The sequence below is a fragment of the Hemiscyllium ocellatum genome, chromosome 22 (genome assembly GCF_020745735.1).
Source record: "Hemiscyllium ocellatum isolate sHemOce1 chromosome 22, sHemOce1.pat.X.cur, whole genome shotgun sequence".
In the NCBI taxonomy this organism is placed as follows: Eukaryota; Metazoa; Chordata; class Chondrichthyes; order Orectolobiformes; family Hemiscylliidae; genus Hemiscyllium; species Hemiscyllium ocellatum.
In genome coordinates this window covers 57,532,791-57,545,160 of record NC_083422.1, presented here as the reverse complement: position 1 = coordinate 57,545,160, position 12,370 = coordinate 57,532,791, and the positions used below count along the sequence as shown (strand labels likewise).

General features: G+C 45.0%; 1 protein-coding gene across 4 annotated transcripts in view; it reads right to left on the bottom strand.

The window, feature by feature from the left end:
* Nucleotides 1–12,370, bottom strand: part of lzts2a (leucine zipper, putative tumor suppressor 2a) — a 213,285-nt gene that overhangs the window by 106,336 nt on the left and 94,579 nt on the right. The gene's annotated exons all lie outside the window — the stretch shown is intronic.

The following is a 12,370-nucleotide window of genomic DNA, read 5'->3' as shown; positions in this document are numbered from 1 at the left end:
CTGACATTCTATCATCCCTCCCAATTACAAGGGATGAGGTTCAAATTCTTGAGAATGGGGATTGTATAACCCATACTGCTCTTTGACCACAGTACCAAGTGAGTGCTGCACTGTCAGAGATGCTGTCTCCCAGCTGAAGATAGTAGAGTTAAAAATCTGCCTTTCACAGGTGCAGCTCAGTGGTTAGCACAGCTGCCCCAAGGCGCCAGGGACCCGGGTTCAATTTCACCCCAGAGCGACTGGCTGTGTGGAGTTTGCACACCCGTTTTCCCTGTCTATGTGGGTTTCCTCCCACAATCCAAAGATGTGCAGATCAGGCTGGATTGGCCACGGGAAATGCAGGGACTGGGCAGGACGCTCTTTCGAAAGTCAGTGTAATCTCTCTTCACAAATGCTGCCAGACCTGCTGAGTTTCTCCAGCATACCCTGTGTTTGTTTCACACAGAGTAGCCATAGCCAGCTAACATTTCAGGGGTAGAGCCCTTGTTCTTCAGGATCAATATCCCTTGCACATCTCTCAGTCCCTGAGATCATCCTGAATACACTGAACTCTAAGATGTGTCTGGGCTAAGCTGTCTAAATGACACTGAGCGCTCCAGCATCGTTTCCCAACAAGAGTCTACCTACATAATTGGGAAGGGAGACCCATCTTGGGATTACACCGTGACAAACTGCTTTGCAAATATTGTACCAAACATAAAGGGCACAGGAAATGCTGTTCAATGTGATTTTGTTGTGTCAGACAGTAAGTTATACTTGGGGAGAATGGGGTGCTGAATGGAACTGACATTGAATTTATACATAGGCAAAAGTGAGGACTGCAGATGCTGGAAAGCAGAGTCTAGATTAGAGTGGTGCTGGAAAAACACAGCTGGTCAGGCAGCATCCGAGGAGCAGGAAAATCAATGTTTCAGGCAAAAGCCCTTCATCAGGATTCCTGATGAAGGGCTTTTGCCTGAAATGTCAATCTTCCTGCTCCTCGGACATTCCCAATGAAGGGCTTGTGTCCGAAACGTCGATTTTCCTGCTCCTCGGATGCTGCCTGACCTGCTGTGCTTTTCCAGCACCACTCTAATCTCGACATTGAATTCCATAAGGGTACACCCAATCCAGCAGGTGGGAGTGGGGATGGGGTGCACTGAGTTACAGTCCCAGCCTGTTTGAAAGCTGCCAATCAGCAAGATTTGAGTCACGCCACTGTCAGGTGGCATAACGGGGAACATCCCTGCACCAACTGGCAAAACATAAACCGTCCTGTGTGACTGCAAGTAGGGCCGATTCCACAGCACTGACTCTGGGAGTCGGCAAGTGGGGCGGTGAGATGGTCTGATCCAGCACACGTTTCCTGCTAATTCTAACACAAGGTAGACAGGCAAGAGGCTGGAAGAACACAGCAAGCCAGGCAGCACCAGGTGGTGCAGAAGTTGACCTTTCGGGTGTAACCCTTCTTCAGGACTGGGGGTGGGTGGAAGGGGGAGCTGTAGGTAAAGTGTAGAACCCCAGGCCTGCCAGAGAGTTGCAGGAATTCCTGCATCATTCCCCTTGGCCACTTCGCTGCCAGTTGGTAATCAAGACTACCTCCTCACACTTTCACGGTTCCTGATGATCGGCATGGGATGGATTTAGTCAGTTGCGACATTGTTCTATGCCTGCTGGCTCTGCTGTAGAGAACTTGCCAAAGGGTACACAGAAAATCACATGCCAGCATACTCAAAAGGCTACCTACTTTGGAATGACAATGGGCCAATTAAAAGTGACATAGCCACCTAAATTCTTGGCAGTCTTTGCAAAGATTGTTAATTCTGTAATGCATGGTGAAGTCAGTTTGGATCGAGCAAATTCCAGCCAGATTTCCAATGTCTGACACAACAGGCAACAGAACTGTGGGTGAGACCTACACTGCCTGGTCATAGACTCACAGAGCATGGAAACAGACCCTTTGGTCCAACTCATCCATGCCAACCAGATATCCCAACCTAATCTAATCTAGTCCATTTGTCAGCACTTGGCCCATATCCTTCTAAACACTTCTTATTCATATACCCATCCAAATGCCTTCTAAATGTTGCAATTGCACCAGCCTCCACCACTTCCTCTGGCAGCTCATTCCATACACACACCACCCTCCGTGTGAAAAAGTTGCCCCTTAGGTCTCTTTCACATCTTTCCCTCTCACCCTAAAATTATGCCCTCTAGTTCTGGACTCCCCCAACCCAGGGAAAATACCTCGTCTATTTACTGTATCTAAGACAGTATCTAAGACTGTGATTTTATAAACTTTTATAAGGTCACCCCTCAGCCTCTGACACTCCAAGGAAAACAGCCCCAGCCTATTCTGCCTCTCCCTATAGCTCAAATCCTCCAATCCTGACAACATCCTTGTAAATCTTTTCTGAACCCTTTTAAGTTTCTCAACATCGGAAGGAGAGCAGAACTGCACACAGTATTCCAACAGTGGCCTAACCAATGTCCTGTCCAGCCGCAACATGACCTCCCAACTCCTGTACTCAATACTCTGACCAATTAAGGTAAGCATACCGAATGCCTTTTCTCTATCCTACCTACCTGCGACTCTACTGTCAAATAGGAGTTCTGATGAAGTCGTCATCTAGACTCGATACATGAGCTTGTCCTCTCTCCACAGATGATGCCTGACCCACTCTGCACTTTTTTGTTTACAGTAACTTTCCCTTGTCAATGTTTGATAAAGCAGAGATTTCATGGTTAACACTGTTCATCCAGATGACCCCAGTTAAAGGAGAACATGATCTTGAAAAGCAAATAGTTTTCCCAGGATTTGGATAATACAGAGGGAGTTTTTAATTTGCAACTAACCTGGCAGGGAGAGACACTGAGAACCTAACCTCTGCTAATTCCTTAACTCCAGGAGCACATGCATGTAATTGTGGAGGAGTCTAGTTGGGGCAAACACTAGTCCTCATCCTTAAATTCTCTCAGCTGTTTATAGCTCAGTGCTGTTAAATCAGTCCACATGAGGTGATCATGTGCCTTGTTCAAAGACAAAATAATGCGTTTGCACAGATATTGGGAAAATGCTTTCTGCACAAAATGAAGTTGTTTTGTGATAGTGTAGTCAGCTATGAGCTCCCTATTCCCAAAGCACTGGCCATACTGCTCCCCTCTGACCTACCCAAATGAGGTCCCTGTTCTGATGTCCCAAAGGAAGGCAGCATTCCTGCCTTACAGGATATTCAAAGTTACTCCTGGTTAATTTATCCCTCTCCTTTAAACTTTGCCCCTTTCAGTTTGAGGCTGCTGCTCAGTGATATGCAACTGCAAATCCCCATGCTGTTTAAATATCACAGGCTCCATACGGACAATCGTTTCCCCAGTGCTCTCTCTCTCTGGCCTTGCCACTCTCACATACATATTCAAGGTACTTTGGTCTCCAGAAGACGTAAAACTGACAGATTCTGTGTTGGTTTCCTGGGTGTGTAGTTGACGGGAAGAGAGCACTTTAAACGATCCAGCTAAAACGTGATTGTGAGTGAGGATCAAAATCACTCCAAGCAGCATTGTCTTCATCATCATGGTGGGTGCAGCCTGGGATTCCAGTGGAGGGGGGTGGAGGTTCAGGTCCTTGAGTCCAGAGCCTAAGTGGACGTTGTCTTAAATTCTTTTTTTTCTCATTATATTATGGAAGGATTGTTATTCTCAACTTTTTATTTCACTACTTCTTTATTTTTCTAATTTATTACTATGATTTTGTACTTTTGAAGGTCTAAAATGCTATTTTATTTCTTTACTGTTCTACACTTGTGTTTCCTAAGAATTTGTATTCAAAAATCTGCACCTAGGTGTCTTTGTACCTAAGATGGTGTTGCAAGTAGCGACTTGTAAACTTTTCCCTGTATTCACGGGAGTATATGTCTCAAAGAAGCGGATTCAGTTCAGTTTCACTACAACAAAAGAGAAGCTCACAGCTCAAAGAGTTTGCAAGCATTGGGTGAGGGGTGGAAGAGAGCAGCTCTCGAAGTTAACGCTGAGAGGCAAGAGAAAAGAAAGCAGACAGCACACCTGCAGACAAAAGGCAAGGTCTGTACTCCCTGAGCCAAAACCATGACAGGAATTAGAATTGAAGAGTGCATTTCAGGCAGAGTTCTGAAGGATTTCTTCAGAAGAATTTTTTCTTTACTATTCAGATTCCCCCACTGCCCATATACTCCTGCTCTTTAAAGGGGGTGGGATCCTTAAGCAAATGGTTTCAAATAACATTCTGCCAAGCAAAGAGAAGGAATCAAAACACATTGCATATATAATCCCTTGAAAAGAAAAATTAGCAATTTGCTGAGCATCGCAGTGGATTTAATGTCAAAGCTCTGCAGCTTGTACCTTCTCATGTTCTGTTCAGGAGTGCACAGGGCACCAGCAGCAATTACATCCTGTTTCAGGATAAGTCCATTGCTCTTAACAGCAAACGGGAAGAGGGTTAGGAGACATATGCACAAATTGCACGGTGGCTAATCAAAACAACATCACCTTTCCATTCCCCTTTTGGAAAAATAAACACTGTAAATCACTCTGCAGGGCTGGCAGCATCTGTGGGAAATGAATCACAGCTAATGTGTCAGGTCGATAACCTTTCTTTAGAAGCTGGAGATTTCACAGAGTATACGCTCCTCATCCCAATCCCCGAATCCCACTCACTGCTTTCCCCTGGCTCCACAGTCACTTATAAACTGTTAAATCTCTCATTCAGATCATACTGGTAAAAAGTCATCAACCTGAAACATTAAGGCTGTTTCTCTCACTGCACATGTTCTTTGGGATTTAAGATTACCTGAGTCAGAACCGCAGTGCAGATACCCAAAATAATTTCAGATCATACCAACAATATCCACATTTATTTCCTTTTGGGTTAGACTTGAAAAATTAACTTTGTTTCTCTCTCCACAGATGCTGCCAGACCTGCTGAGTTTCTCCAGAAATTTCTGTTTTTCTTTCAGATCTTTAGCATCCACAGATGATTAAGGTAGGCCATTCAGCCCATCAAGTCTGCTGCACCATTCAGTGGGAAGGGGGCTGATCTGATCATCCTCAATACAGTTTCCTGCCTTTTCCCCATAACCCTCGATTCCATTGTGATTAAAAATCTGTCTATCTCAACCTTAATACATTTAATGACCTCAGCAACCCTCTGCAGTAAAGAATCCTACAGACACAAAATTATCTCAGAGCAGAAATTCCTTCTCATCTCATTCTTCAATGTATGGCCCCTCACTCTGACGTTATGCCCGCTGGTCCCAGACCGTCCCTCAAGGGGAAACAGCCTTTCCATACCTATCCTGTCAATCTCTCTAAGAATCTTGTACGTTTCAATAAAGTCATCTCTCATTCTTCTCAATTCCAACGAGTACAGGCCTAATCTATTCACCCTCTTCTCATTAGAGAGAGCGGAGTGTGGTGCTGGAAAAGCAGGTCAGGCAGCATCTGAGAAGCAGGAAAATCGATGTTTCGGGCCTTTCATCAGGTCCACACTCTTGACTCTAATATCCAGCATCTGCAGTCCTCACTTTCATCTCATTAGACAGCCCCTCAAGGCCCAGGATCAGAGTAGTGAACACCTCTGGACTGCTCCTAATATAGCTTTCCTCAGATAACAGATCCAAAAGTGTTTACAGTGATCCAGCTGTGGTCTGATTAGTGCCTTGTTTAGTTTTGGCTAAAGCTCTCTGTCATTTATAATCCATTCCCGTTGAAATAAAGGCCAATGTTTTACTTGCCTTCCCCGTTATCTGGTGAACTTGGATACTAGCTCAAGGACAGGGATTCTCTGTTACCACAGCTTGCTGCAGTCTTTCTCCATTTAAATAATATTCAGCTCCTCTAATCTTCCAATTTCATGTCTCTCCACATTATATTCCATATGCCAATGTGGTGACCCTCTCCTGTGAGAGAACCTTCAACGTCAGGTGTAGCTCACAGACAGTGGCTCCATTCAAAGATCAAAAGGATTGCAGTACTTTAGGAGCTGGAGGTGATTTCCTCGAATTCCAGGAGCAGCAATTACTGTTTTATATGCTGTTGCATTATTTTGGAACTTTGGAAAAAAACGTCAAAACAACATCAGTTTAAAAGGGAGAAGAGCAGACAAAGGAAGCACATGGTGAGGACAGTGCAGGAGAGAGAGAGAGAGAACCTGCACAGTTACTGGCTTTGCTGTTTGAATTCATGTATCGCTGGACACCGGAGTGCGTCTGGGAAAATTAACAAACAGCGAATTTCACAACTGATCTTGGAGGAACCTGTTTGCGTGAAGTTCACAGCACAGAAACAGATAAGTGAATCGTTGTTTTAAGTGTGTCCAATAGAAAGGCTACAATAGCGAGTAGAGTGGGTTCATTCTTGATTATATGTTTTTGGAGATATGTCTCTTGATTAAACTTATGGGACAGAGTTTGTAGAGGAATAAGACGGTGTTATTTTCTGGGTCTGTAGATTGTGAAGGAGCAAACGTTGCCTTTGCAGTGATGTGTACTTCTTGTCAGATGTGGGAGTTTAAAGAGAGGTTACTGCAGATTATATCTGCCATAAATGCTGTTGGCTGCGAATCTTATCAGATCGAATGGATCGGTTGGAGAGACAGATAGAAGCGATGGAGAATTTGCAACAGCAACAGTATGTGATGGATGGCAGTTATACGAAGGGGGGAAAGTCTCAGTAACAGTCACAAAGATGGTTTAACTCCAGGATAGGTAAGAGAGGTTGGCACCTAGGGCAGGAGTCTTTTGTGGATATACCCATATCACACAGGTATGCTGCTTTGGAAAATATTGGGGGTAATGGATTCTCAGGGGAACGTAGCACGAACAGACAAGTTTCTGTTATTGAGACTGGGTCCAATGCAACGAGGGGTATGTCAGCTTCCGAGAGATCAATTGTGTTAGGGGACTCTCTAGTCCGAGGTACAGACAGACGTTTCTGTGGCCAGCAGCGAAAAAGCAGAATGGTGTGTTGTTTCCCTGGTAGCAGGATCAAGGATGTCTCAGAGAGGGTGCAGAATGTTCTCACGGGGGAGAGGGGCCAGGAGGTTATTGTCCACATTGGAAACAATGACATAGGAAGGGAAAAGTTGAGATTCTGAAGGGAGATTACAGAGAGCTAGGCAGGAATTTAAAAAGGAGGTCCTCGAGAGTAGTAGTATCTGGATTGCTCCCAGTGCTATGAGCTAGTGAGGGCAGGAATAGGAGGATAGAGCAGATGAATGCATGGCTGAGGAGCTGGTGTATGGGAGAAGGATTCACATTTTTGGATCATTGGAATCTCTTTTGGGGTAGAAGTGACCTGTAAAAGAAGGACGGATTGCACCTAAATTAGAAGGGGACTAATATACTGGCAGGGAAATTTGCTAGAACTGCTCGGGAGGATTTAAACTAGTAAGGTGGGGGGTGGGGGGGTGGGACCCAGGGAGATAGCGAGGAAAGAGATAAATCTGAGACTGGTGCAGCTGAGAACAGAAGTGAGTCAAACAGTCAGGGCAGGCAGGGACAAGGTAGGACTAATAAATTAAACTGCATTTATTTCAATGCAAGGGGCCTAACAGAGAAGGCAGATGAACTCAGGGCATGGTTAGGAACATGGGACTGGGATATCATAGCAATTACGGAAACATGGCTCAGGGATGGGCAGGACTGGCAGCTTAATGTTCCAGGATACAAATGCTACAGGAAGGATAGAAAGGGAGGCACGAGAGGAGGGGGAGTGGCATTTTTGATAAGGGATAGCATTACAGCTGTGCTGAGGGAGGATATTCCTGGACATACATCCAGGGAAGTTATTTGGGTGGAACTGAGAAATAAGAAAGGGATGATCACCTTATTGGGATTGTATTATAGACCCCCTAACAGTCAGAGGGAAATTGAGAAACAAACTTGTAAGGAGATCTCAGCTATTTGTAAGAATAATAGGGTGGTTATGGTAGGGGATTTTAACGTTCCAAACATAGACTGGGACTGCAATAGTGTTAACGGTTTAGATGGAGAGGAATTTGGTAAGTATGTATAAGACAATTTTCTGATTCAGTATGTGGATGTACCTACTACAGAAAGTGCAAAACTTGACCTACTCTTAGGAAATAAGGCTGGGTATCAGTGGGGGAGCACTTTGGGGCCAACGATTCTATTCGATTTAAAATAATGATGGAAAAGAATAGACCAGATCTAAAAGTTGAAGTTCTGAATTGAAGAAAGGCCAATTTTGATGGTATTAGGTAAGAACTTTCAAAAGCTGACTGGGGGCAGATGTTCTCAGGGAAAGGGATGGCTGGAAAATGGGAAGCCTTCAGAAATGAGATAATGAGAATCCAGAGAAAGTATATTCCTGTCAGAGTGAAAGGGAAGGCTGGTAGGTATAGGGAATGTTGGATGACTAAAGAAATTGAGGGTTTGGTTAAGAAAAAGAAGGAAGCATATGTAAGGTATAGACAGGATAGATCGAGTGAATCCTTAGAAGAGTATAAAGGCAGTAGGAGTATACTGAAGAGGGAAATCAGGAGGGCAAAACAGGGACATGAGATAGCTTTGGCAAATACAATGAAGGAGAATTCAAAGAGTTTTTACAAATACATTAAGGACAAAAGGGTAACTAGGGAGAGAATACGGCCCCTCAAAGATCAGCAAGGCAACCTTTGTGTGGAGCCGCAGAAAATGGAAGAGATACTAAATGAGTATTTTGCAACAGTATTTACTGTGGAAACGGATATGGAAGATATAGACTGTAGGGAAATAGATGGTGACATCTTGCAAAATGTCCAGATTACAGAGGAGGAAGAGCTGGATGTCTTGAAATGTGTAAAGGTGGATAAATCCCCAGGATCTGATCTGGTGTACCCTAGAACTCTGTGGGAAGCTAGAGAAGTGATTGCTGGGCCTCTTGCTGAGATATTTGTATCATCGACAGTCACAGGTGAGGTGCCGGAAGACTGGAGGTTGACAAATGTGGTGCCACTGTTTAAGAAGGGTGGTAAGGAAAAGCCAGGGAACTATAGACTAGTGAGCCTGACCTTGATGGTGGGCAAGTTGTTGGAGGAATCCTGAGGGACAGGATATACATGTATTTGGGAAGGCCAGGACTGTTTAGGGATAGTCAACATGGCTTCGTGAGTGGGAAATCATGTCTCACAAACTTGATTGAGTTTTTGAAGAAGTAACAAAGAGGATTGATGAGGGCAGAGCAGTAGATGTGATCTATATGGGCTTCATTAAGGTGTTCAACAAGACTCCCCATGGGAGACTGATTAGCAAAGTTAGATCTCATGGAATATAGAGAGAACCAGCCATTTGGATACAGAACTGGCTCAAGACAGAGGATGATGGTGGAGGGTTGTTTTTCAGACTGGAGGCCTGTGACCAGTGGAGTGCCACAAGGATTGGTGCTGGGCCCACTACTTTTTGTCATTTACATAAATGATTTGGATGCGAGCATAAGAGGTACAGTTAGTTAGCTTGCTGATGACACCAAAATTGGAGGTGTTGTGGACAGCAAAGAGGGTTACCTCAGATTACAACAGGATCTTGACCAGATGGGCCAATGGGCTGAGAAGTGGCAGATGGAGTTTAATTCAGATAAATGCGAGGTGCTGCATTTTGGGAAAGCAAATCTTAGCAGGACTTATACACTTAATGGCAAGGTCCTAGGGAGTGTTGCTGAACAAAGAGACCTTGGAGTGCAGGTTCATAACTCCTTGAAAGTGGAGTTGCAGGTAGATAGGATAGTGAAGAAGGTGTTTGGTATGCGTTCTTTAATTGGTCAGAGTATTGAGTCCAGGGTTTGGGAGGTCATGTTGCTGCTGTACAGCTTAGGCCACTGTTTGAATATTGTGTGCAATTCTGGTCTCCTTCCTATCGGAAAGATGTTGTGAAACTTGAAAGGGTTCAGAAAAGGTCTAAGAGGATGTTGCCAGGGTTGGAGGGTTTGAACTATAGGGAGAGGCTGAACAGGCTGGGGCTGTTTTCCCTGGAGCGTGGGAGGCTGAGGGGTAACCTTATAGAGGTTTACAAAATTATGAGGGGCATGGATAGGGTAAATAGACAAATTCCTTTCCCTGGGGTCAGGGAGTCCAGAACTAGAGGGCATAGGTTTAGGGTGAGAGGGGAATGATATAAAGGAGACCTAAGGGGCAACGTTTTCACACAAAGGGTGGAACGTGTATGGAATGAGCTGCCAGAGGAAGTGATGGAGGCTGGTACAATTGCAACATTTAAGAGGCATTTGGATGGGTATATGAATAGGAAGGGTTGGAGGGATATGGGCCAGGTGCTGGCAGGTGGGACTAGATTGTGTTGGGATATCTGGTCAGCATGGATGGGTTGGACCGAAGGGTCTGTTTCCATGCTATACATCTCTCTATGACTCTATGACTCTAATGAAGGTGAATGGGACTAGGTCAGTCGAGGAAACCTGGTCGGCATGAATGGGTTGGGCTGAAGGGCCTGTTTCTGTGCTGTATGACTCTAAGACTCTATAACAGCACAACACAATGCATGCAATTGGAGTCTGGTACCTGACTACTCCTCAATTAGGTTGTCAAGCATTGACAAGGTTCAGACCTGCGGCTTTTCAGCTCAGAAACCTTTCCAGCACCACACTTCTCAACTCCACCTAACCTTGAGGCCATGTTCCCTCGTCCTAGTCTCACCCACCAGCGGAAACTACTTGCCCGCCTTAATCCTATCTATCCCCTTCATAATTTTATATGTTCCTATAAGCTCCCCTCTCATTCTTCTAAATTCTAGTGAGTTCTACCTGACATTTCAAACGTAGGTGGATATGGTATACTATTTCATAGTAATAGAAGCAGGAGTAGGCCGTTTGGCCCATCTAGCCTGCTCTGCCATTCATTAAGATCATGGCTGATCTATCCATCGTTTCACCTCCTCCTCCCTGCATTATCCCTGTAATCCTTATTCCCCTTACCATGCAAAATCCCATCCAACTGGGTCTTGAATATATTTAATGAAACTGCCTCTACTGCTTCCTTGGGCAGAGAATTCCATGGATTCACTACTCTCTGGGAAAAACAGTTCCTCCTCATCTCTGTCCTAAATCTACTCCCCCCAATCTTGAGGAGAAAGTGAGGACTGCTGATGCTGGAGATCGGAGTCAATGTGTGTGGTGCTGGAAAAGCACAGCAGGTCAGGCAGCATCTGAGAAGCAGGAGAGTTGATGTTTTGAGCATAAGGTCCACAACAGGAATGTGAAGTGGGGGTTTATTCCTGATGAAGAACTCACAATCAAAACATTGATTCTCCTGCTCCTCGGATAATGCCTGACTGGCTGTGCTTTTCCAGCACCAGTCTCTCGACTCTCCTAATCTTGAGGCCATGTTCCCTAGTCCTAGTCTCACCCACCTATGGAAACAACTTGCCTGCCTTTACCCTATCTATCCCCTTCATAATTATTTTTGTTCCTATTAGATCCCCTCTCATTCTTCTACATTCTAGCGAGTACAGTCCCAGGCCACTCAACATTTCCTCATAAGGTAACCCCCTCATCTCAGGAATCAACTTGGTGAACCTCCTCCAAAGCCAGTATACCCTTCCTCAAGTAAGGAGACCAGAACGGCGCACAATACTCCAGGTGCGGTCTCACCAACACCTTGTACAATCGCAGCAGAAACTCCCTGCTCTTAAATTCAATCCCTCTAACAATGAAAGCCAATATTCCACTTGCCTTCCTGAATACCTGGTGCACCTTCAAATCAACCTTTAGCGATTCATGTCAGTGCACAGGCTGCGTGAAAGGAAGCAGTTTGACGGGCTAAATTATTGGCTCATTCCAAATTTTCTTTCACGAATCTTGCACTTCCATGCCACGGCTGAGATAGTACAGCATCCAATGGTGGGAACTGAATCAAACACAATTTGTTGCAAGGAGGAAACATTAGAGGAATTCAGCAAAACGATTGGTCAAAGCTTTTACAGGAGACTTAAAAGAAGGGGGAAGGGCTAGGCATAGAGAGATGTCCACAGCTTTGGGTACAGTTGACTGAATGCAGGGCTGATAAACACAGGAGCGAAGAGGACCAAGGAGAGTCAAAAGGCCAGAAACAGACAGACACCGAGATGCAGATCCATGTCTGGTGATGTGACCTTTGGATCATGACATTGGAACCCAATCCCTTCCACCCATGTAGGATACCGCTGGGTCATGAAGACTGAAGATCATGAGCAAATGACACCCTCCGCACTCCCTCACACGGCCAGGGGTGGTGGCGGAGAGATTACTGTGTCGGGTGGGTGGGTTCAGTGAACGAGCACAGAGGGACAGAACCTTTCATGTCTCTCACAGTGGGCAGGACTCAATGTGGTAACTCTTTAACCAAAATAAAGAGGCAGGGGATGGACCAACC